Source organism: Bactrocera dorsalis, chromosome 4, assembly GCF_023373825.1.
Source record: "Bactrocera dorsalis isolate Fly_Bdor chromosome 4, ASM2337382v1, whole genome shotgun sequence".
NCBI classification, from domain to species: Eukaryota; Metazoa; Arthropoda; class Insecta; order Diptera; family Tephritidae; genus Bactrocera; species Bactrocera dorsalis.
Genome location: NC_064306.1, coordinates 1,225,870 through 1,249,584, shown reverse-complemented (window position 1 = coordinate 1,249,584; position 23,715 = coordinate 1,225,870). Strand labels below are relative to the sequence as shown.

The 23,715-nt window shown below is 37.8% G+C and overlaps 1 protein-coding gene across 1 annotated transcript in view; it reads right to left on the bottom strand.

The window, feature by feature from the left end:
• Positions 1-23,715, bottom strand: part of LOC105230419 (TWiK family of potassium channels protein 7) — a 163,114-nt gene that overhangs the window by 74,916 nt on the left and 64,483 nt on the right. The window contains exon 6 of the mRNA XM_049454276.1: positions 20,314-20,548. The gene's annotated coding sequence lies outside the window, so the exon portion shown is untranslated. The remainder of the gene's footprint in view (positions 1-20,313; positions 20,549-23,715) is intronic.

Sequence of the window (23,715 nt, the reverse complement as noted above, 5' to 3'; positions counted from 1 at the left end):
AGATTGGTTCATGACATTTACTTTTTGAAGATAATTTCATTTAAATGTTGACCGCGGCTGCGTCTTAGGTGGTCCATTCGGAAAGTCCAATTTTGGGCAACTTTTTCGAGCATTTTGGCCGGAATAGCCCGAATTTCTTCGGAAATGTTGTCTTCCAAAGCTGGAATAGTTGCTGGCTTATTTCTGTAGACTTTAGACTTGACGTAGCCCCACAAAAAATAGTCTAAAGGCGTTAAATCGCATGATCTTGGTGGCCAACTTACGGGTCCATTTCTTGAGATGAATTGTTGTCCGAAGTTTTCCCTCAAAATGGCCATAGAATCGCGAGCTGTGTGGCATGTAGCGCCATCTTGTTGAAACCACATGTCAACCAAGTTCAGTTCTTCCATTTTTGGCAACAAAAAGTTTGTTAGCATCGAACGATAGCGATCGCCATTCACCGTAACGTTGCGTCCAACAGCATCTTTGAAAAAATACGGTCCAATGATTCCACCAGCGTACAAACCACACCAAACAGTGCATTTTTCGGGATGCATGGGCAGTTCTTGAACGGCTTCTGGTTGCTCTTCACCCCAAATGCGGCAATTTTGCTTATTTACGTAGCCATTCAACCAGAAATGAGCCTCATCGCTGAACAAAATTTGTCGATAAAACACATTTCGAACCGAACACTGATTTTGGTAGTAAAATTCAATGATTTGCAAGCGTTGCTCGTTAGTAAGTCTATTCATGATGAAATGTCAAAGCATACTGAGCATCTTTCTCTTTGACACCATGTCTGAAATCCCACGTGATCTGTCAAATACTAATGCATGAAAATCCTAACCTCAAAAAAATCACCCGTTATATAGCACCACTCTATAAACCAACAGACACTTAGCCAACAAGCTTGTGAGTCTGAAAACAGCTTCAAATGGGATTGAGCATTCCCCAAAGAGGTGTGAGTGCGCCAGGTGGCGTGGGAAAATGCGTTTTTCTCAATGTAGCACATCGCAGTGGAATTACCACGTGCCACACGTCTACTTGGAGTACTCGCGTTGGTTACTAGTAATGTGGCTGAAAGGCGCTAGAAATTTATTATAAAACGTGCCACTTATGACATTGCAGGATTTCTAAATTAGGCGCTGGTTTACATAGATTACATATGTATGTACATTAGCAGAGAATTCCAGAGCAAAGTGGCAACACACGCGCTTGAATGTAAAATTAGAACGTGGCCTTGAACTTCATAGAAATTTTGATTTCTACTTTCATTTCAATTTTGGAAAAATTATTATAAAAAAAAAAATAATATTGACAAAAAGAAATTGCAAGTGGATGTTCGTAATCTCTTCGTCCACGAATTGTTACAGTGACTTATTAACATATGCCTTTCTTTTTCATTTGTATTCTGATCAATAATTGATAACAACCGTGTCTTAAAATCTTAATTTATTTTTTGACGAATCATTGGAGAATGGTGTCATGTGTAGAACTTCACGCCATTCACTTGGGAGTGGCCAGAAACGATTCTTTTACATATGGCTCAAGCAGCTCACGACTTCCGGTCTTTGACCAAGTATCCTCCGGGTAGGCAAAGAACATCCGTTTGCAGGTGAGCTGAAGTGAGAAGGCGGAACATCGCCCCTACAGGATTGTGTGCTGGGTTTGAGACCCGTCACGTCAAAAACTCCACCAATTAAAAGTAAAAAACAGTCTCGGGTGATGATGATGATTTTCGAATCGCCTTGCACTCCTGCTCTCGTCAATAACACAGTATATGAGAACTGTGGGACGGTATTTCAAGCTCTTCACGTGCAACTGCAACCGAAACCATTGGTTTTCGGTAAATACAAAAGAAGAGAAAAAAGAAGAGACTCCACAATCTGCGCGAACTGACGTGGGATAAGCCTCGTCAGCATCGCGTATAAGGTTCTAACGAGCGTATTGTCTGAAGGATAAAAACCCACCGTCAGCAAACTGATTGGACCTTATCAGTGTGAATTTAGACCTGGCAAATCAAAAACCAACCATATATGGACGAAAACACTCCAGCTCTGAAAGTATTCGACGCAGTACCCGCCGGGAGAAGCAGAGGAAGAGGAAGACCTCCACTCCGTTGGAGGGACCAGGTGGAGAAGGACCTGGCTTCGCTTGGAATTTCCAAGCGGTTTCTACGCCAGTAAAGAAGAAGAAGAATAAGAAAATGTCTACTTGATTTTGAAAGGACAGATTACATGGCAGCTATATGTTGAAGCCAACTGATCTGAAAAATTTCTTTGTCTCAGATAATAACAAATACCAAATTTCAAGTTATAAAAATAGATTTGTGCGTTTTCGATCGTTGTTCGATAGATAGCTTCGTTTAAATTTCAAAACCTTTGACACACCCTGTATTGGCGCTGGCACAGTTTCGTTTTCATGCATAAAAATGTCAAAATAAATGACCGTGTTGTTGTAAGTGTACAAGTATGTATTCTACAGATTTTCGTGCATATTAAAACATAAAGCACGCCTAGACGCCTTACTGCATACACATATGCCCAGCCACAACATCTCATACACACACACAAACAAAAGCTTGCAACCCATAAATTCATATTGCTGTATTGGCTGCACAATGTATTGCTGTGTTTGTCCGTCTGTCTGTGGACTGGTGTGCTCAACATTTCCATTGGCGGTAAATTGAAAATTACTCATACGCCATGTAGTGCCAGTGAGAAAATTAAGTTTTCGGCATGATTGAATATGCGATTGCGTCGATGAGGTGTGAATGTGTGCATATGCATGAATCGATGCCTATCTCCATACAAATCGAGCATTCGCCGCGCACGTGTGTGCGTGTGTGTGCCATTAATGAAAACTGTACGCCCATATTAATGCGTATGTATGGGTGTATGTCGCATTGGCGGACATGCGTTTGGGCGTTTGTGACGTGTCACTTGACTAGCCTGACTGCTATTTGGACAATGAGTGCAATACCCGGGTGTACCTTTGAATGCGAACGAGCACACAGGCGAGGCAATTTCGAGTGCTAACGAAAACTCGTAAGCACTTGTGTGTGTATGTGTAAATAAATAGACTTGTGTACATATGTATATGTGTAACTAAGTGGCCAAGCGAGTGTAAACACAGAAGCATGCGTGCATGTGTGTGTGTTCGTTGAATGAACCAATTCCATTCGTCGGCGGACGTAGAAAACAAAGTTATGAATATTTTGCCGAGGCAACAGCTGAATTGAACTCGTTTGTACGAAAGTAAGTTATATTCGATTTGCCCGGCAATTCACAGCAAATTCATATGCGCCACACACACACTCACACACACGTGCCAAGTGATTGAATGTCATAAAATGGAGCAGCGAGGCTTTTAGGTGTGCTTTGTGGGCCGTGCGGGCAGCAGCAGCGCGGAGATGAATGACATTTTGACCAAAGCAAAAAAGGCCGGCGCAACACTTTAGTTTTTTTTTGCGTCGGTTTTTTTTTGTTTTTGTTCTTTGTCGCTTCATATGCTGGCCACACATCATTTATGTTGGCACTTGTGGCCGAGCAAATATGATTTGTATGCATATTTTGGGCTTCGATGGCATAGATAGATAAGCCTAGTTGAATGCAGTCGCTAGTTTGCGTGAGTGCTTATGTGTGTGGTGTTGGTGTATGAGTGTCAGTGTGTGCATTTGGCGTTGAAGTTCATATTCTACTACTATGCGGTGTGGAGGCAAAGTTATTGTCTGTATTCAGCAATAAGTGGCGCCTGTGCATATGCAACCTTTTCCACATGAACGCACAAATTTCTCTACTCTAGCCTTTTTTGCATATTTCCTTTACGTATTTAATTGATTGATTCCTATGTGGGATTTATTATTATTACTACTACGGACCCTCTGCCGTTATTACCTCAATTATGCTTGTGTGCGATTCAAAGTAATTTACCGTTAGCTCAGGAAGGATTATTTTATTGGGCACAACGCTCAATCGGTTGCGTTAAATTTGCTGTATAATTCAGTTGCTCATAATTGGCAATATGAACGGTAAATATGCTTACATTGCACATGCATATAACGGCAGGCGTGTGTGAGTGTTAGGCTCGAATATGATTACACCACGCTTGTGCTGCAGGAATATTATACTGAATACAAAGCTTTGACAGCTCACAGCGGAGCGTGTAGCGTTTGCGAATGGAAGTGGATTTGATGGAAATGCAATGATAATTTCGGCTTTTGGGCGGAAAGTAAATAATTCAGTTAAGTAGTATAATAGAGTATGCCGTTGATGTAATAGCTTTTGGGCTTATTTATATAATATGGTTCAAATTATTAATAAAACAACAAAAACACGACAACACATCTTGCACTGAAACCAGAAGAGGATACTCCACAGTTGCATGTCTTACAGTCATAAAAGGGTATAAAAATAACTGTGTGTTGGTTTTGATCGATCAGTTTGTATGGAAGCTATATATTATAGTGATCCGATCTGAACAATTTGCTCAGAATTTGTATCGTTGCTTTGAAAAATAATATGTGCCGAATTTCGTGAAGATATCTCGTCAATTTGAAAGGTTTTTCATACAAGCATTTGATTTTCATCGGTCAGTTTGTATGGCAGCTATATGTTATAGTGGTCCGATCTGAACAATTTGTTCGGAGCTGGTATCGTAGCTATGAGAAATAGTGTGTGCCAAATTTCGTGAAGATATCTCCTCAAATGAAAAAGGTTTTCATACAAGCATTTGATTTTCATCGGTAAGTTTGTATGGCAGCTATGTATTATAGTGGTCCGATCTGCAGAATATATTCAGGAATGGCAGCAATGACAGAAAAAATCATTTATGCCAAATTTCATGAAAATATCTCGTGAAAGAAAAAAGTTTTTCATACAAGCACTTGCTTTCGATCGTTCAGTTTGTATGGCAGCTATATGCTATAGTGGTTCGATTTCAGCGAGTCCGACACATAAGTAGCTTTTGGGGGAGAAAAGGGTGTATGAAAATTTTCAGAACGATATCTCAAAAACTGAGGCACTACAGCGAAATATTTTCACCAGTAACATTAGAAAAAAAAATTCGACTGGATTTTCAAAAAATTGCACACTTTTACCACTAACTTTCAAATATTTTCCTGCAGCAGATACATTCATTTTATCTACTTGTTTTCACAGCCTAATAATAACTTCGATACCGCAGCGCAGCAATTGGTAATCTTGCCTAAACAGACTTATCTCTGCGTAAGCTGTCCACAGCGTCGCTCGGCTCAGCTTTCAACACTGCGCCATGAATAATTCATGCGCTCATCCTCAAAAAAGCAACTCCAAAAAGAAACCCGCCTTCGCTCATGCTCAGCACTTCTTCAGCGCTTGACTGTATGTATTTCGACTCCACACCCACCGCCAACTAAATAAATACACCGAATGGGTTCGCTGCGCAAATTTGCATAAAATTTTAATTTTGTTTGCTAATTTTATTGTTCTGCCACAAATGTTATTCGCCTGTCAACTCTAATGCGTTCATATGGCAAATAGAGCGAACACACACACACATACACGAACACATGCAAGGGGCGGTGGGAAGTCATAAAATCAGCGTTTAAATGTGTTTTTGTTAATATAACTAACCTTTTATGGCAGCTGCCGGCGATGGCCGACAAAAAATGGCTCGAACGAAGCGGATAGCGGTTTGAAGAAGCAAAAACGAGGTAAGAACCGAAAGTCAAAAGAAAACACGGACAAGTTTTGTGTGGAAAAGAAGCGTTGTTGTTTTTGCTGTAGGTGCGTGTGTGTTTGGAGTTGTAAGCAGAGCAGAGCGTATAAGGCAGTAATCTGAAAATAAAGCAGATGTGGCCTATATGCGACTACCATACGACATAGGCTGATGTGAATGATTTGTGTGGGTGTGCGTGTACGTGCGTAGGCTTATACTATCGCTTGCATGTCCTTGCTAGCATATCCGTCGTGTCCATTCTGTCCGAACTGTCGGAACTCTTCAATCAGTGCCTAATCAAATGAAATCGAATTTGTTGCACAGCAGCACAGTGGGCCGAAAGTGAAAAAATAGCGGTAATAAAAGCTGGACGTGACCTTGAAAGCATCAAAAAGTGACCTGACAGTGATGGTTCCTTATATTTTTGTAAAGCAAGGTTCGATGTAGACTACTTTTATAAAGCTATTCTTGGAATATTTTTGGGTAACCAATAGGTAACCGTATAACTGGTGTACAGTATTTCGACCTTTGTTCGTTTGAACGATTATGATGTATTTTTGGAAAGTTGGCAACGAGTTGATATAATTGTGAGATTAATGCTACTATAATATATTACTTCTCAGCCCCGAGTTCCAGTTGGGACTGTTTCAGTTTCGATTCGAATATATAAATTGTAGTACGATTAATAGGACTTATACTCGAAAGAACAAGGTGTAAAAATAAAATAAATTTTTGTAGAAAATGCTATTAAGAACAAAAATAATCCAGACTCTTCAACAGGTAGTGTCAGTGGTTGTCTACAAGTTCTCTTTAGTTCTGTCAGAAGTCGGTTATACTTTGAGTAAATTGCCCAACATTACAACTTAGCCAGCATCGGAACCATATCATAGCCAAGAACCTCCAAAGTGAAATCGTCGCATTTCATCTTGTCACCACAGCAACTCTCTTTAACCTTAGCTGTGCCTCCTTCCACTTCTTTGGCACTTCTCACGAGATTAAGATCGTTAAAATCCCCTTAAAGTCATCCGACAACATTCGAAAGCTCAGCAGTAGCCGTAGTGGTCCAACCAGCAAATTTTCCCGCTTCGATAGCACCCACACGGCCAACAAAAACTAATATTTGCCACTCATTCCGCCAGCAGCGGAGCACAGTGTCACTTAATTCACTCTAGTGTCCACTTACAAAATCGTTCATTTCGAGCATCCTTTGTACACAACTTCAGAACTTCAGTCGCTGCGAACGCATGTTCTCCACTTTTTATTACCACTGTTATGCCATGTGCTCACTTCCGGGTGCGCCCTGCTTGTCCGCTGTCCGTTGTCCGACGAGCCATTGAGGCATGTAGGCGTTGAATTGAAAATTTCGTGCTCTCTTAGCATGGACGTATGTATCCTTTTTGCTGCGTCTGTTGTGCTTCTTGTTTTTGTTGGTATTATCGCATTTATTGGCAATGCGACAACCGTTGCCTGTTGTACTTCCAGGCCAACCAATCAATGATGCGGTGTATGTGACTAGCGAATGTTATTGCTGCTGCTGTTGTTGTTATTGTTGTTGCTATAGCCGTTATTCTAGCCAGAGCTGCGCATTCAAGGCGTCGTACGTGGTCCAGGAGTGGCCGTATGTGTTGTCCTATTGTTTTTCGAGGCTATTTTCATTGTCGCAGTGCCATTGTGTGTTATCTATTTGAAGTGGTTGTTGGTGTTGGTATTATTGTTGCAGTTGTTGTTCCAGTCACCACCAATATTATTGTTTTCTGTCTCCCCATTGTTGTTGCTATTATTATAGCAATGCCATTAGACGTTTTGATCGACTCCGTTACGCTAGTCAAGGACTGGCTTGGACTCGCTCGAGCTGCAGCCGGAGCCGCTCGAACTTCTTGCACCTTTATCCGTTTTGTACTTTCTCAGCACGTTTGCACACATCTCTTGCAAGCTATTTGCTGCGCACTCATCGTTTTCCTTTTTCCCCATTTTCCCAGAGTTGCGTTTTATCTCTTTTATTTTGATTTTGATTTCCTTTCATTCGAATTGTACAGATTTTTTCATCGCCTCCGCTTCCTCCTTTGTCAATAGCGTAATTTCGTAATCTGTTGGTGCAAGCTACGCTTCGCAGTTCACTGCATTGTATTGCGTGCTTGGATAACCATTATTGGTTATTTCTCGTTACCTTCATTTCAGATTACTTCCTTTCGAGCTTTGTTTGGTTTTATTGTGCGCCTTTGTTGTCTACGCATTGAATTAGCAGTTGACCAAGTTGGTTCGATAAGGTACGGTAACGAGCAGGAAGTCGAAGTGTGGCCGGTAGGACGACGCGCCGCAAAGTAATAGAATTCGGGATCGAGTTTGGGGACATTCGCTCGGTGCAAATCGAAGTCACTGATTACGGACTCTGCGAGCTTAAGCAGTCGGAATATGCGATGCCGACCAAAGTCAATGAATTTCGAAACCAGTTTAGGGGAACACAATCTGGCTGAATCGAAGGCTCTACGGGCCTTCCAAGCTAAACAGTCGGATTGACAAATGTGGATCTAAATTTCGGGCTGAGGTTTTAAAGTAGCAAGTTTTAAGGAACTTCAGAGCTCGGTTTTAGCTATAACGATGTGACACGACTCAGTTCTGGAGCTTGATGAAAAAAGAAGAATAAGTTTCTTGTGAATTTTTATCAGGCTAAGGTAAAGCTCCGCAAAAGAACTGAAAAATTCTGTCGAAAAATATTTTCTGTAATGAGGGTGGATCGGAACAACGGTACACATTAAATACAGTGGCTGAACGTGGTTCATCAGCGCTTCTATGAGGTCTTCTCTCTTCGGTTTAAGAACAGAAGATGAAGATTCTGGAAAGATTTCTAACATCATTATTAGGAGACGGCCGAACCTCCAGGAAAACAGTGCTCAGCCGATTCTGATCGACTCTGAAAGTTGAGTTCGACTTCAAGGAAATTATTAGGTCTGCAATTCCTACAAGCTTTCCGCAGAAATCTTTTGCTTTTTGTGTCAAAAGATAACAAGCATTGAATTCCGATTGATACAAGTTTTATTCCTCTCTGACTTCCACTAGTCCGACCAACAACAAGAATGCCTATTAAATCACAGTAACCGGCGGCTTTAAGTGCCTTGGAAATCACGCGACAAAAATTGCAGCGACTAAGCTGCAGCTGAAACAGAGCAGTGCCAGTCAGTGAAAAAAAAAACACAACAACAGCAATAAAGCTTTACAATGCAAACTACAAAATGAGCCACCAATGACGCAGAAAGCGACAAAAACTAGCTGAAACGTAAACTTGAAGACGTGTAGAGGAGGAAAAAGCGCACAACAACAACAACAACAACAATGACGACGAACATACTATGGGAAAATAGCAAAACTGCAAGTGTAAAATCGAGAAATTGCCTGAAAACTGAGTGTCGCCAGTTGCCAGTCGTCTGCTGTCGCTGCACTTCGCTCTGCCTCTGGTTACAACTGCGCTGCGACGTGATGTGGAGTTGTTGTTGTTTGCTTAGATTACTATTTTTTTCCCGTAGCCGTTGTGTTTTTGTTTATTCTGTTATTTGTGCTTTTTCTTTTTGGTATTCCCTTTCGTGCCTTCGTGCTGTCAGTGGCTATTATTGGTTTGCCCATTGATCCAAAGCATTCGAATTGATTCGTGTAGCCATATTGGATTATTCTCGCAATTACACTTTTCCACAAAATTCTTCGGATTTGCTTTTTTCAATAGCATTTTCTCTTTTATTTGGTTTTCTCGCACAGCGTTTTTTGTTTGCCGTTACCGTTAAAACTCAGTTTTCTCTACACGCGTTCGCGAGCTTTATTACAGCACTCAGCAATTTGGAGAGGCGCACGGCGCACGGCTCACGGCGCTCTGCCGCGATACTCAGCGACTCAATTTCATACTCGTTATACGCTTGGTTGAATTGGATTTTATATTAAATTACGATGATAGTGCTCAAGCGAGAAAGTTACAATTCCAAATTGAAGAAGGATTTCAAAATATTTGTGATAAATTGAAAAAGATGCGCGAGGTGAAAGAGAGAGAAGAGAACTGCATCTCAATTTTGGAAAAACAGACTTTTTGAATAGCAAAAAACAGCGCTCAAGCACTGAAACTAGCTTTTGAACTACCGAGACTAGCGAGAACGGTAACAATTGAAACCAGCCCCTAAGCTAGGAACCAACGTTGAAAGACAGTTTAAGAAGATATTAAGTGAATTTTGAAAAAAAAAATCACAATAAACTTTTCAATTCTCCAAAGATAGCTACGTAGAAGTGAAAAGCGCAATTAAAAATTATAAAAATAATAATTGCTTGCTTACTTGTCTTGTAGTCTCAAACTATGTCTGTCTATTTGCCGTAAATATCAATAACTAACAACTAATCTAAAGCAACAAGTAACATTTCCGTAGCCATAACTGTTATTTTGAAACTAGCGCCTAAAGGTATATTATGAAAAGCTGATTTCATTTGAATTAATGCGCATCATAGGTAAACAGTGGTAATGCGCCTAAACTAACGCACATAACTACTTTGTACAGACCAACATACATAATCAGACAAATGTCGGAGTTTTTAGCTCACTATAATTTACAGAGTTATTTTGAGTGCACACAGATCGTGCAACATTTTCCATTTGCCGCTTGGCTTGTTACTTTATCTCCCATTCTTTACACACGCCACAGCCTGATCTGAATTTTTGCTGAACACCATTAACTCATCAATCAAGCGCCTCTCGATATTTACGATTTTCGACAGCAAAATGTTGCGCATGCATTTAGGCGCTTAATAAACTAACAGTACACACATAAACATGCATATTTGGAGAGCATGTGGTACAAGCGTGGTATCAGGCAAAAACGCTGTGCAGTTGAATGCTTGATTATCATCTCTACTTGCTCATTTTGTTGGAGTTTTTGCAGGCATTTTCCAGATTTTTTCTATTTTTTCAAATGCTGAATTGGGATCAAATGTTGGAAGTTACCTGCAGAATTTACATGGCATGTGCGGGCGGCTTTTAAGCGTGTATTTGTGTATCAGTGCGGTGCAAGAGCATAACGAAGAAAACAGCAATTGCATACTTGAACGCTTCGCAAGCAGTTGGCGCATTTACAGAAGTCCAATTGGACTGGTGAGAAGATTCCTAGAAGTCTAAAGTGGTCAAAAAACCGTAAAGCAAAGAAAAATGAATAATGAAGCGGCGTGCAAAAAAAAACTCTACTGAAGTGTAGATTGGCAAAGATACGGCGTACAAGAACGGGGAGAATTGGGAATATAGTCTACGAACATTGTGAGGAAAAAGCCTAAGTTTGCTAACAATTCCGAGAATGTACGTATATAATGAGTAAGTGTACATATGCTACAGAAACATTTAACGAGGATTTGACTAGATTAAGACAAAATCAGCTACAGACCTAAAATCCCCATAGTTTTTCATTGCTTCTTGAAAGATTTTGCGAAAATTTTAATATGGAAAGTTTTTCATTATTTTATTGTAGTTCCGGCAATGAAAAGTGCAGAGAGCAACACATTTTCGCCATATCTTTTTTGAAACGAAAAATCCCCCTGAAAGCTGTTATGGACTCGACCAATATGGATTAAATCGCTCTCACAATGGTTGCCGCATTCGCTAACAATGGAGCTAAAACACATTCGAACGCGACTTTCTCAGCAACTTTTGGAGCGTTTTAAAAAGGATAAAGTAGATTTTGTGCGTCGACTCATCACTATGGATGAAACTTGATCAAAATAAGAGATCCTTAATCAAAATAAGAGACAAAAGGGTGGTGTGAACCTGGTTGTTCAGCTTCGAAATGACTTCGTGTCCGGAAATCGGCCAAGAAGGTTACGGCATCAGTTATTTGGAATGCGAGAGGAAGTTTGTTTGTGGCTTACTTGCAAACTGGTAAAGAATTAATTCTGAGTATTATTGCAACTTTTTGGACCAGTTGAAGGAAAAAATTCGCGAAAAAAGAGCCGGTTTGCAGACGAAAAAAACCTTTTTTCACGAGGACGATGTACCGTGTCACAATAGCAATTTGACAATGGCTAAAATCCATTAATTTAAGTTCGAATTGTTGGAGCATCCAACGTATTCAACACATTTAGTCCCCAGCGACTTCCATTTGTTTTCAGAACTCAAAAAAATTATGCGTGGCAGGCGTTTTTCAAATGAAGAGATCTTAACGGCTGTTGAAGCGTGTTTTGCAGACCTTCCGGATTCTCAATTCAGGGATGGGATCCACAGATTGGAGAATCGTTGTGTATTAATGTTCAGGGAGATTATACTGAATAATAAAGTGCATTTTGAATCATAAAATTGTGTTTTTCTCATCAAACGACAAAACTTATTGAACTCGGTACGACTACAACGCCAGCTTTTGACAAACTACGAAAAGACTTTGTCGACTAGCCAATAAGTTTACGGAAAAAGTTCAAATTAAATTCAAAATTTTCGATTTAATTTCCAATTTATTTGGCATGAAATTTTAGAATTTAATACTATTTAAATTTGCTTAGCGAGTTATTAAATTAACGAGAATTGACGAGCAGAGCTATTAGAAATTTCCGAAATTAAATTTGTGAGCGAATCCGCCAAGCATTGTGCACAGCTCATTCATTATGCAAACAAGAAAATAAAATAAAAAATGTTGTTTAGTTTTAAATTTCCAATTTTTTTTTTTTTTTATTTAAAATTTAAACGCGCTCATTGCTTGCAAATTTGTGGTAATGCGCTGATTTTCAGCTTGGTTGCGACAGGCGAGGTGGACACTTTTGGGTTTTAAAAAATTTATGCGCTTTTACTAAAATTTCGAACAACAAAAAGAGCTAAAAAAATAAAACAAATTGAAAATCATAATTATAGAGTTCAATTGAAAGGCTGTGCATATTTTACAATGTATGCACATACGCACACACACATATGGGCAGGTAGACTTTAACTACGAAAGGTTTGCAATTTAAACGAGAATTGCTGAAATTTTGCTAAAAATCAATGGCGCTATTGCAGAATGTGTGTGCGTTGATTTAAGTGTGTGTGTGGCAAGTAAATATTCGGTAGTCGAAAAAGTCTTTTCGTATTTAGTCAATAGATGTCGTTGCCGTCGTATATCTCCAGTGCTACCCATCATATTGTGCCATGCCATATAGTGTTGCGGATGTGTGTGCGCTAATGCTAAAAGCGCAGACAGTTAGACAGACTTGTTGAAAGCAACCGAAATTAAAAGTAGACGCAAGTCAACAGCGATAATGGTGGCTGATGCGTGGCTGAAGCATGAGCACAAACAACAAAAGCGGAAGCGCAGAATGGGAAGGAATTTGTTAGGAGCAGCAGTGGCGCGCTGCAAAATAAAAGCGAAATCGAACAAGCGTAATCAAGTTGTTTGCTTGGCACTCAAGCGATCGGCATAACCGCTGAGGCGCGCCAAGTAGCAAATCAGCTGAAGCGCGGCTGGGCTGGCGGTTAAGTAGGAAATGTGAAAAATGAAAATAAAGCAAGAAAATCTTTACCGTGGCACAGCAAGTATCGCTACTTATATTTAAACAAAAGTAAACATAAACATTTGCGCATGGGAAACCATATGTGGACTTAGGATTAAGTCTTCAAACACAGTTCGACAGTCAGCTGAGCAATGAGTTGAAAAGCCGGGCGCTCACTTAGACATACAAATAGCAGTGAATTACCTTACGAGGCGCACAACAAGTTAATAAAATATATATAAGAAACATATGTGTATAGGCGCGCGCTTGTATTGTTGTCGTTGTGTGCGTGCTGCGCCGCGTGTATAATGAGACGTGAAGGCGAGCGCACATAATGAAATTATGTCAAGTGCGTATTTTTGCCATCAACGGGTTTATGGTGAATGCTTGTGGCACAACCGCAACCGCAAGCAATGAAAACAGCTAACACAACAGCAACAACAACAACAATAATAAATAACAAACAAAAAGGCAATAATAATAATACGAGCGTTGACAGCGAAGAAACGCAGCCGTGCGCTGGCTGCGGAGAGTGAGACATCGAAATTAATGCGCGCAGTCAAGAGTGTGCAGCAACAACAACAAAAAAACAGGCATCAAGGTAGTATACAACACTCATACATATACGTATAGGTAAGCGCGCGCGCGTGTGGGTGTGTGTTGTGACAATCTCCGCCGCTGAGCTGTCGTGTGACACATCCGTGGCGTGCCACATGTCGCATGCCACATGCCACTACCAAATATGAACGCAACAGCAAGGCGCGTGTCGCGCTGTACGAGTTCATTTACATAAACAAACCGCGTCGATCTCTTATTTTTTATTTTATTTCATTAATAACTCGAGATTATTATTGTTTTTTCTCCCATATACATGTATATATATATATATATATATCTATACTAGAATTCAATACACACATGTTGACATATAAACAAAGTCATGTTAATATCAACAGACGCCACCGCAAATGCCTGTGCGCGGGGTTTACCCAAGGCGCTGCCATAAATAAATATAAATATGCATACATACATTAGGGTGGGTCGCTTGATCCACCGAAAAATAGGTACTTAGACACCTCTAAGCAAGTCTCTCCTAGTATGAGCTCTATAGTACCACAAAGGAAAGACGTCAGGCTAGGCGTCAATGCGAGCATGGTACCATACTTGACCTTGTTAATGCACCTGCATATTCCATCCAATAGAGATGATTGAATCAATGGATCAGTGATTGACACTTCCAACGGAAAAAACTACATATTCACTGACAGGGTAAAACAGGTACAGTTACAGAACCGGGTAACTTCTATAGTAATCCATACGCAGAAGGCAGCTCCAAGCTAATTGTCTACAATTCAGTCTTTCAGGCCGAAATTCTGAGCATAACAGAAGGTGTCTGATGGACATCGCCTCTAATTAGTCCATAAACATTCTAGTTGATAGCTAAGCAGCAATTAAGGCTAGCCGTAGCGCCAATACGTTCTATTGGATTAAGATATGCAATCAGGCAATAACTAGGTTTTAGGTAGGTAACTCGGTTAAAATCATCTTGATATCCGATTATATAGGAATAGAAAAAAATGAAAAGGAAAGCGAGTTGGCCTGCTCGAGCAGATAATTTCCATGAGTGCCCCCACGCTGCTCAGCTACTTCAAGAGTTGTTTAAAGCAATGGACTGTAGAGAAATACCTCAGATCGTGGGACACAGGCACAATCGGGCATACCACAAAGATAGTTTGCGGCAGTATTGATGGTGGACCGACCAAAAAGCTGGACAAAAGGGAGCTAAGTAACATTACAAGGAACATAGACTTTAGATCCTAACTTCATGGGAATGGGAATGGAAAAAGTGGATACGGCGGAATACACAGCATGCGCGGAATATGAAGAGACGCCGGAACATTATCTATTCGAATGCCCAGCATTCAGTCAGATGAACCGGAACGGACTCGGATTTTTATCCGGCGAAGGATAGTCAACTGAGCAGAATTCTGGCGCTACAACAACAATAACATGAGACGGGACATATTTCACGGCTACTAATGGTCCAACTTAAGAGACATTGGGCAGCTGCGGTGGAAAAGAACCAGGGTTTTTACCAAATCCACTTAGTTGCAATAACGCTTACATTGGTTACCAACCGGGAGCACAACCTGTTATCTTCGCCTCCCTTTTCAGTTAACTCACCACCCAAAGTTGTAGGTATATTTACTTTGGGAAAAAGAAATTGAATGCTTCTTTACGCTGGACCACTTTTAAGGCAAATACAGACACTTCAACGGCTGTCCGCAAAAGAAAACACACTATGGTACATAAAGGACACCCTAATTTACAAATATCTGTGAGTTACATCAATTTGCTGTATGCATGCCATGTGCTCGTGCTCGTCATCGCTTGTAAAATTACACTCGTGTTTATGCTCATCACGTTGTTTGTTGTTGTCCCAATTGCACCAGTTTTCACACACCTACACAAGCACGCATGAATTCGCCAGGAGAGCCTCAACTAAAAATTTGTAGTGGAATTTTGAATTTCTAAAGTAAATTTATTTGAAAAGTTCTGGGTTGCAAGTATATGTACATACACTCACACACACACAAACACATATCTATAGGATGTTTATGCAAATGACTAAGCGACACAGGCAGCGGGTCTGCCTAACTCCTCTGGGAGACAACAGGCATAATCATTTAACGAAGCGTTTAACGAAATTAGTATGCAATGAACTTAGGCAAATGCACAGACATACACACATACACATGCATTTGCAGTAAAATAAAGTACAACTTTGGACAAAAAGATGCATAAGAAAGTAGGAAAATGCCAGTAACCCAGTGCGAATATTTTATTCCTAAGGCTTTTGGAAGCGCGGATGCCAAGGTAGTTGCAATTATACAGCCGCTAGTATTCCTACATGGCTCATGCTTCCGCTGGCAATTCACTAACGCTTCCCAACTTCCATGCAAGTTATGGCTGACAAGCGCCATATAGTGCACTCTACGCTCACAAGCGTAGTCTGTTTACTGTTTTAGTCACAGAGTTGAAATCAGGCTAAAATTGCATATAATTAGAAAGTGCAACCGATGTTGATTGCTTCAAGTGTCAAGCGGCAGTTTTAATATGAGTAGAAGAGGAAGGAGTGGTTGGAGTTATGTGAAGAAAAAGAAAAATATGAAGGAGAAGGGTGAACAGAAATGAGAAGGATTAGCAGCGTCTTTGAACAGCACTTGCATGGGCGATGAAGGATGAAGGAAATTATGCCAAATAGCTGAAGGGTTTAGCTGTTAGTAGCATTAGTTGAGAACGAAGATACAGCGAGTGCATAAAAGTGAAGGGTTTGACTTGCCGTGTGAAGAGGAGAAGTGAGAAGAGAAGGGGTGACATGTGAATAGTGAGAAAAAGAAGTGAGAAGGAAAAGAGTACCATGTGAATACTGAACAGAGAAGAAGTACCAGATGTGTAGTGATGAGGCTACCTATGTGGTGGGTAAGCATAAAATCAGTGTTTGAAATTAATTCTTTATACTAAAACTTTTTTAATTATATCTCTAATGTTATTTGAATTTATAACTTTTTAATTAAGACACGAATCGCACGGTAATCTAAAGAAAATACTTAAAATATGCATAGCAACACATATCACTTGTCACTCATACGCACTGTATACCCAATTTATTTCAATTAACTTGCCTCCACTTAGAATAATATGTAGCTGGCGAATGAAAATTAAACACAAATATGCAAAATTTAGCCTGAGCTGAAAAGCATTAATTCACTAATTTAACTCAGTTTTCGCTAGTAATTATTATTTTGTATGAAATTGTAAACTTTTGCCGAAATTGAACTGCTGTTCAACAATTTCAAATATTCGCATTTCGCTAATCACTTTTAATTGGTGTTTATTTGCGGTTTTGTGTTAATTTGGGCACGTCACTCGTTAGGCAACTACCTGTTGCGCTGCAGTGCCGTAAAATATGCAAGAAATGCGTCGATTAAAATCAATTAATTGAAAGTGAAAATTTTAAATATTTTAATGTGCGTGAAATTCAATGACACCGATTAACTGAAGAGTGTGAGCGAGTTACATTTATATAGGTTTGCTATATGCAATATTTTCGGTTGACTAAAGCAAGCACTAGTGACAATGGAATCATTTAATTTGGCATATATGGACTACAGGAAGATGTGCATCAAATCGAATCAAATTTGTGAAGTTTACAGAGACGATGCTGTATCAGTTCGTGCAGCACAACAATCGTTCGCTCGCTTCCGTTCTGGGAATTGGAATTTCGATGTGAAAGATGCACCTCGCTCTGGTCGATCTCGTTGAAAAAGTCGATGAAATTATGAAAAAGATTGACCAGGACCGCCACATAAGCAGCCATGACATCGCTAAGGAACTTAACATTCATCATCAAACGGTTTTGAACCTTAAAAAAAGGCTGATTACAGAAAGAAGCTCGATGTTTAGGTGCCACATGAATTGTTTGTGAAAAATTTAATGGACTGATTTAATATTCAAAATGAAGTGCAAAGTAAAAAGTTATATCCGCAAACAAGCCAACACACACACAAGTACACAATTGAAAACGACGCCACAAAAATGAAAATCTCTGTGTTTCACTTTCAATGCCAAATCTGTGAATGCATCGCCGCACTGCACACACAAAGCGGCATGAGGGCGTACAACCGGTGGGATAGCGGGGCAAAGGAAGCGCAGATTAATCATAACAAAGCGCTGTTGACGATTTTTTCACTCATTCCATTCCTTTGCTGCAATTAAAAAGAAATTACGAAGCCAAAAAAGTTTTCACTTTTCTGTGTCAACAACTATCTTGGCGCAGCGCGCACGCACACAAAACCGCACACACATACGCGCGCGCGTGTTTACACGTATTTACATACGTGCCTGCGCGCCCACGCGCTGCCGCAGCCGCCGACGTAAGTTTGGGCCACACTCGTCAGCCGAAATGCTGGCGCACAGTCGCTGGGCAAAATTTCGGCGCGGCAATTTTCAGCGCCACACACACGCACGCACGCAACGGGTTTTCAATTTTCAAACACCAAACACTCAATTCAAATTTCACTTTGCTTGCTGCGGCTGCCAGCTTTCATTTTACTTGGCTTCTTTTTAATTTTTGTGCAAACTTTTTGGTTTTTTATGCGCTCGCTGCCTTAACGCCGCATCACTTTTGCGTGGCTTGGAAAACACAGCGAATTTATGCGTTGGCCAAGTTCTGCTGACACACAGCGCCGCTAAGCGTCTGCGCGGCTGCCAAAAGCTTGGCGGCGAACGGCAACGTGCTTGCGTTGCTCCAAATCCCAGCAAGTTTATTTCACTTTTTATGCATGCTTAATAGTGTGTACAATGCTTTGGCTGGCGCGTACGCCTAAAAGTATGCCTCGCTTTGTGGTTAACGCGTGCCAAGTAAGTTGATGCGTGTGCTTAGTGAAATGAAAATTATTTTGGGGCGCCGAGAGGATGAGAAGCAATCCCAGTCAAACAGAATCCTGCACAAAGTCTAAGAAAAAGCCCACACTTTCTTAGAAATTCGAGGAGATATGTCTGCTTTCGAAAGGTTTCCAAAAATTCTTAAGTAGCCAAGCTTTAGAACAGAAAGAGCTGAACTCGGAAGGTTTTAGTATTTTCCTCTTGTAGTTATTAAGAAAAGGCTTAGATACCCATGTATAGTAGGTGTGATTGCTACATAGGCAGCCCTAATATTGGATAATCGAAAAAGTCTTTGCGTATTTCTAATCACATTTTAACTTCTTTTTCGACTTCAAATATATTCTTTGTTCCTCTTAAAGGGCAGTGGGGACTAACTGAGAGAGTAAAACTCAGTGAACAATGTGTGAAGAAACGGGTCTTGCTTATATCAGAAATTTAAGCTCAATTGGGTCGATAAATGTAAGCCCTCTACCATATGAGCTTGTTGCTCCACAAAAAGCCGAAATTTACAAACAAGAAGTCTGCTGGATGACCACGAAGGTTCTCAAAGCACGGTTTGCTTTCTAAGCTGTTCAAAATATAGAGAGTTAATAACCATATGCTTGCGGCCAATGAAACTTTAGACTCTCAGAGCCCAACCGAGCGCACTGTAAGGTATTGTTTTTCAAATGAAGATCTCCAAGCGAAAATCGAAGAGTAAGTATCAGAAAATTTATGAAAATTTCAGAAGGTTATTTCAGAGATTCCACATTGAAATTAAAATTTGAAAGAATAATGATGCTGGATTTCATAAAAATAAAACTATGGTCATAATACTGCTAGAAAGCTTGACAATTCGAAGTGGAAACAAACCATTTCGCTGTTATTGTAAGAAAATTGAAGAGAAACGGTAAACTCAACACTGATAGGCTTTATTGACGAAGAAAAAATAGTCGAGTTCAAGTTGTGGATAGAAGATCATTTAATTAAAAGCGAGGAATGAATTAAACGAGCGGAATGTCTAAAGATACCTCCAAATCTCAGTCTGAATCCTGCGCGCTCAGCCAAGCCAAACAACTTTACTTGAAATTTAAGCCTCATCACATGCGAGCAAGGACTATCTCAAGTTAACACTATTGTATTAAACTTCTGTGCGGTCTACAGCGAAAGTAATATAATTCTTTTGGAACTTTTGTAACTTTTCAGCACTTCAAAGCCTTCACATTTATGAGTCTGTCTGTGGGAATCTCGCTCCCTTTCCTTGAAATGAAATTTGCAAGAACGGCAGGCGGCTGTCTTGTATCACCCAAGACATTTTACGCATGCAATTCGGGTCATGTGCACGCGTTGTGTATATGTGACCTTGGATTTAAGAAAAAAATTGCAGAAAAAGCACGTTTAAGCCACAAAGTGAGAAAAATTAAAACAGAAATAAATTCAAAGTCCAAAAAACTAGGCCAAAAGTGCGCAGCAGCCGCAAAATGAAAAGGAAAATACATTTTTGCGTTTTTTCTTTGACTCGACGCTGAAAAGTATGCAACGATGAAGTTCAAACCAGAAACTAACGCAATTCGACTCACAAGCCAAAGAGCACTTTCTTCCAAAAGTCTATTAGGAGCACGCACATGCAATCACTCAAGCAACATGATACATGCTTTGCTTCTATGTAGCGATGTTCATTTGTTAGGCATACGCACATACTTATAAAAAAACAGAGGCGAGAGTAAATACAAACGTACATACCTGTGTGAGCCTCGACGAAAGTGCGATAGTCAGCGCGTATTTTCGAAATCGAATTTTTGCTTGAGTGTGTTTGTGCATGCGTGTCTTCTACTTCACGTTCACTGCAATCCCCTCACATGCAACACACATTGCGTTTTCGTTCGCTCCGCCAGTCGCTTTGAGCGCACGCTGTCAATTTCGCACCGAACTTTATCTGCCTGGGTAAGGGAAATTCGACACAGAGTTGGACAAGAGGCTGGCAAGAAGATAAAGAAAGAAATAATAATGAAAATAGAAAAAAAGCAATAATGACTAAATAAAAAGTAGGCAAATAGGAAAAGTAAAATAAAAAGTACTGCAAAAATGAGAAAAAAGAAAAATGACAACAAAATAACTAAAGTGAATTTCAAGCTTAAAACAAAGCCCAGAAAAATAAGTGAAAGCAAGAAAAATATATAAAATATCGCTGATGAAACCAAAACAGCAAAAAGGTATAAAAATGAAATAAAATAAAACCGGAAATGAAGTGTCAACTTGTTACAATTAACTTTGACAAGTTCGCCACTACCGACAGGCATGGCCGGGGTATGAGTGCCATCAATTAGCGTCGATTATTTATAGTTTTTTTCCGTGTGTTTGCTCAATTAATTTGCTGACACTGAAAATAGAACACTTGTCTGACAAGCTAAAATTTATTTTTCGTTTTTTTTTCTTTGCCTTTCCTGTGCTAAAAATAACGAAGCTAATAATGGTGAGTTTAGTAATGTTTAACTTATTCAAAACAAAAAACCAAATTCAAAACTAACAACAAATTTAAAAAAGTAGTTAATTAATACGTTAGTAGAAAGTCAACAAAAAATTAAGTGCTTTTCTAAATGATTTTTACAATTTTATTAGTTGTTTAATTAATGCGTTTCTGAAATATTAAAAAAAATATTATATATAAATTATGAAAAATTGAGTTTGTCAGAAAATTAATTACTTCTGCATAATTAAAAAGTATATAAAATATTTAATTCTAATTAGCCTTCAAAATAATTAATACCATAAATTATGATAATAATTATCAAAAAACTAAGTTTGATAGAAAATTAATTACTTTTAAGTTTCTTAATTATTTTAATTAAAATTAAATGAACTATTTTTATAATTTTGTTATGTGTTAATTATTTGCCTCAACTAATTAATACCATTATGAAAAATTAAGTTTATAGAAAATTAATTACTTTTAATTTTTTATTAATTACTTAGTTCAAAATAAATTAAAACCAAAGTATTTTAAACAATTAAAAATAATAATTGTTAAAAATTAGGTTTGTCAGAAAATTAATTACTTTTGATTTCCTTAATTATTTTAATTTAAATTAAATTAATATTAATTAATTAATTTTTATAACTTTCTTATGCGTAAATTATTTGCTTCATTCATAATTAATACCACAAATTATGACAATAATTATGAAAAATTAAGTTTGATAGAAAATTAATTACTTTTAATTTCCTTAATTATTTTAATTAAAATTAAATAAATTATTTTCATAACTTTATGTGTTTTTATTTAGTTTTTTAGAGAATTAATTACTTTTAAGTCTCTTAATTATAATTAAAATTAATTTGTTTTTTATTATTATATTTTCCGCTTTAGCGAATTTTGGGAAAGTAAATTATATACAACTACTAGCGATGGTTCGCACGAAAATAACGCTGGCCTGAGTTATTGTACGGTTTGTAGATATGTACATACACTCGCCGTCAATATGTTAGACGCGTACGGTTGGTTACGTTAGTATTTTGATAACAATTTGGACCAAATTGTGACTCTAAACCATCCTCGAATCTCCTTGAACACACACAAAAAAGTTCATCAAAATCGGTCTAGTCGTTTCAGAGGAGTTTAGTGACATACGCACGCACTCAAGAAATATTTATGTATACAAGTATAAGATATGGTATGGTATATATGGTATACAGTTTTTTTTAATTTGATATTAAAAAAAATTAAAAAATTAAAAATTAAGAAAACAAAGCGATAATTATGCAAAACGCCAGAAAGTTAACGACTTAAATTTTCTTTTTTTTTGTATGGTTTTATAAAAATTTTTGACTCACCTGAAAAAGTTTAGTTTACAATTTTCCGTTTTCGCGTAATTTGTGTAGGTAAAACAATATTATTTTTTATTGATTTGAAAACTTTTAGTTTTATTTAAGATTTCGTACTTTTCTTGTCTAAATTTACGTTACTATTTAACTTAATTAACTTATTTTTTTCCATTTGACATTTTTAGTTTTATTTTTCATATTTTTTTAATTACTTTTACCTATTTACTACGCTCATTGTTATCGTATGTGTTATTTAAATCTACTGAGTTCACATAAAATGCATTGAATTCCATTTCAGTTGCAATTTTTCTGCTGTCTTTAATTTAATTAACAATATTCTTAATTTTTTTTGCTTAAAGTCATTATTAGTTTAACTTTTTGGTATTCGCTTATTTGGTTAACTAGTTATATAATTTACAAATTTACTGCTAATATACATACATACATATAATATTTGCCTAACAGTACTTACAGCTATAAGTTAAGCTATATGGAGTTAAGTTTAACTGTTTTCTTTCGTACTAAAAACTACTTAATATTTAATTTAATTTTTAAGTAAGTTAATTAGCCTAGTAAATTATTTGGTCTCCTATTTCAAGTTTCCACAGTTATTTTGCTACTTTTGCGCAAACAGTTTTCATAAATACTTGATTTCCATACAAAAAACTAAAAATATTTATTTTTGGATTTTGTATTAATTTTATGATTTTTTTGAAAAAGTGGGTAATTTGTTAACAATTTTGTGATGTGTGCTATTTAAGACTTTTTAGAGTTTTTACTTTGAATAAAATTTTTGTTATTGCATATTTCTTATGTAAAATTCAATGTTCTGGAATTGTTGGAGCAAATATGTTATTATGCCAAAATGTGCCTATCAAAGCATGCATAAATATAAAAAAATGTGTAATTTAAATACATTTAATTAAAAAAAAATTTTTGGAAAAAAATTGAAAATCGCCAGTTTTTTTTAATATAATATTTAAAATTACAAAATCTGATTTATTGCAAAAAAAGTACCAAAATTTCTGAGTAAAATTATTCAAAATAATTAATAAAAATAAATTAGATAAAAATAAGTAAAAGAAATTAATATTAAAAAATACTTTAAAATAAATATGAAAAAGTTCAATCGGACTTAGTAAAATAATTAATAAAAGTAAATAAGAAAAAATACCTAAATAATAATTTTTTGTGTAAATATTAAATATTAGTTGAAGTAAAAAATTATGAGTACCATAAGAAATAATACTTAAGTAAACAAAAATACTTTTTTTGCCATCAAAGTCTTTATACAATCAAAGTATAAAATAAAAATAAATGAAT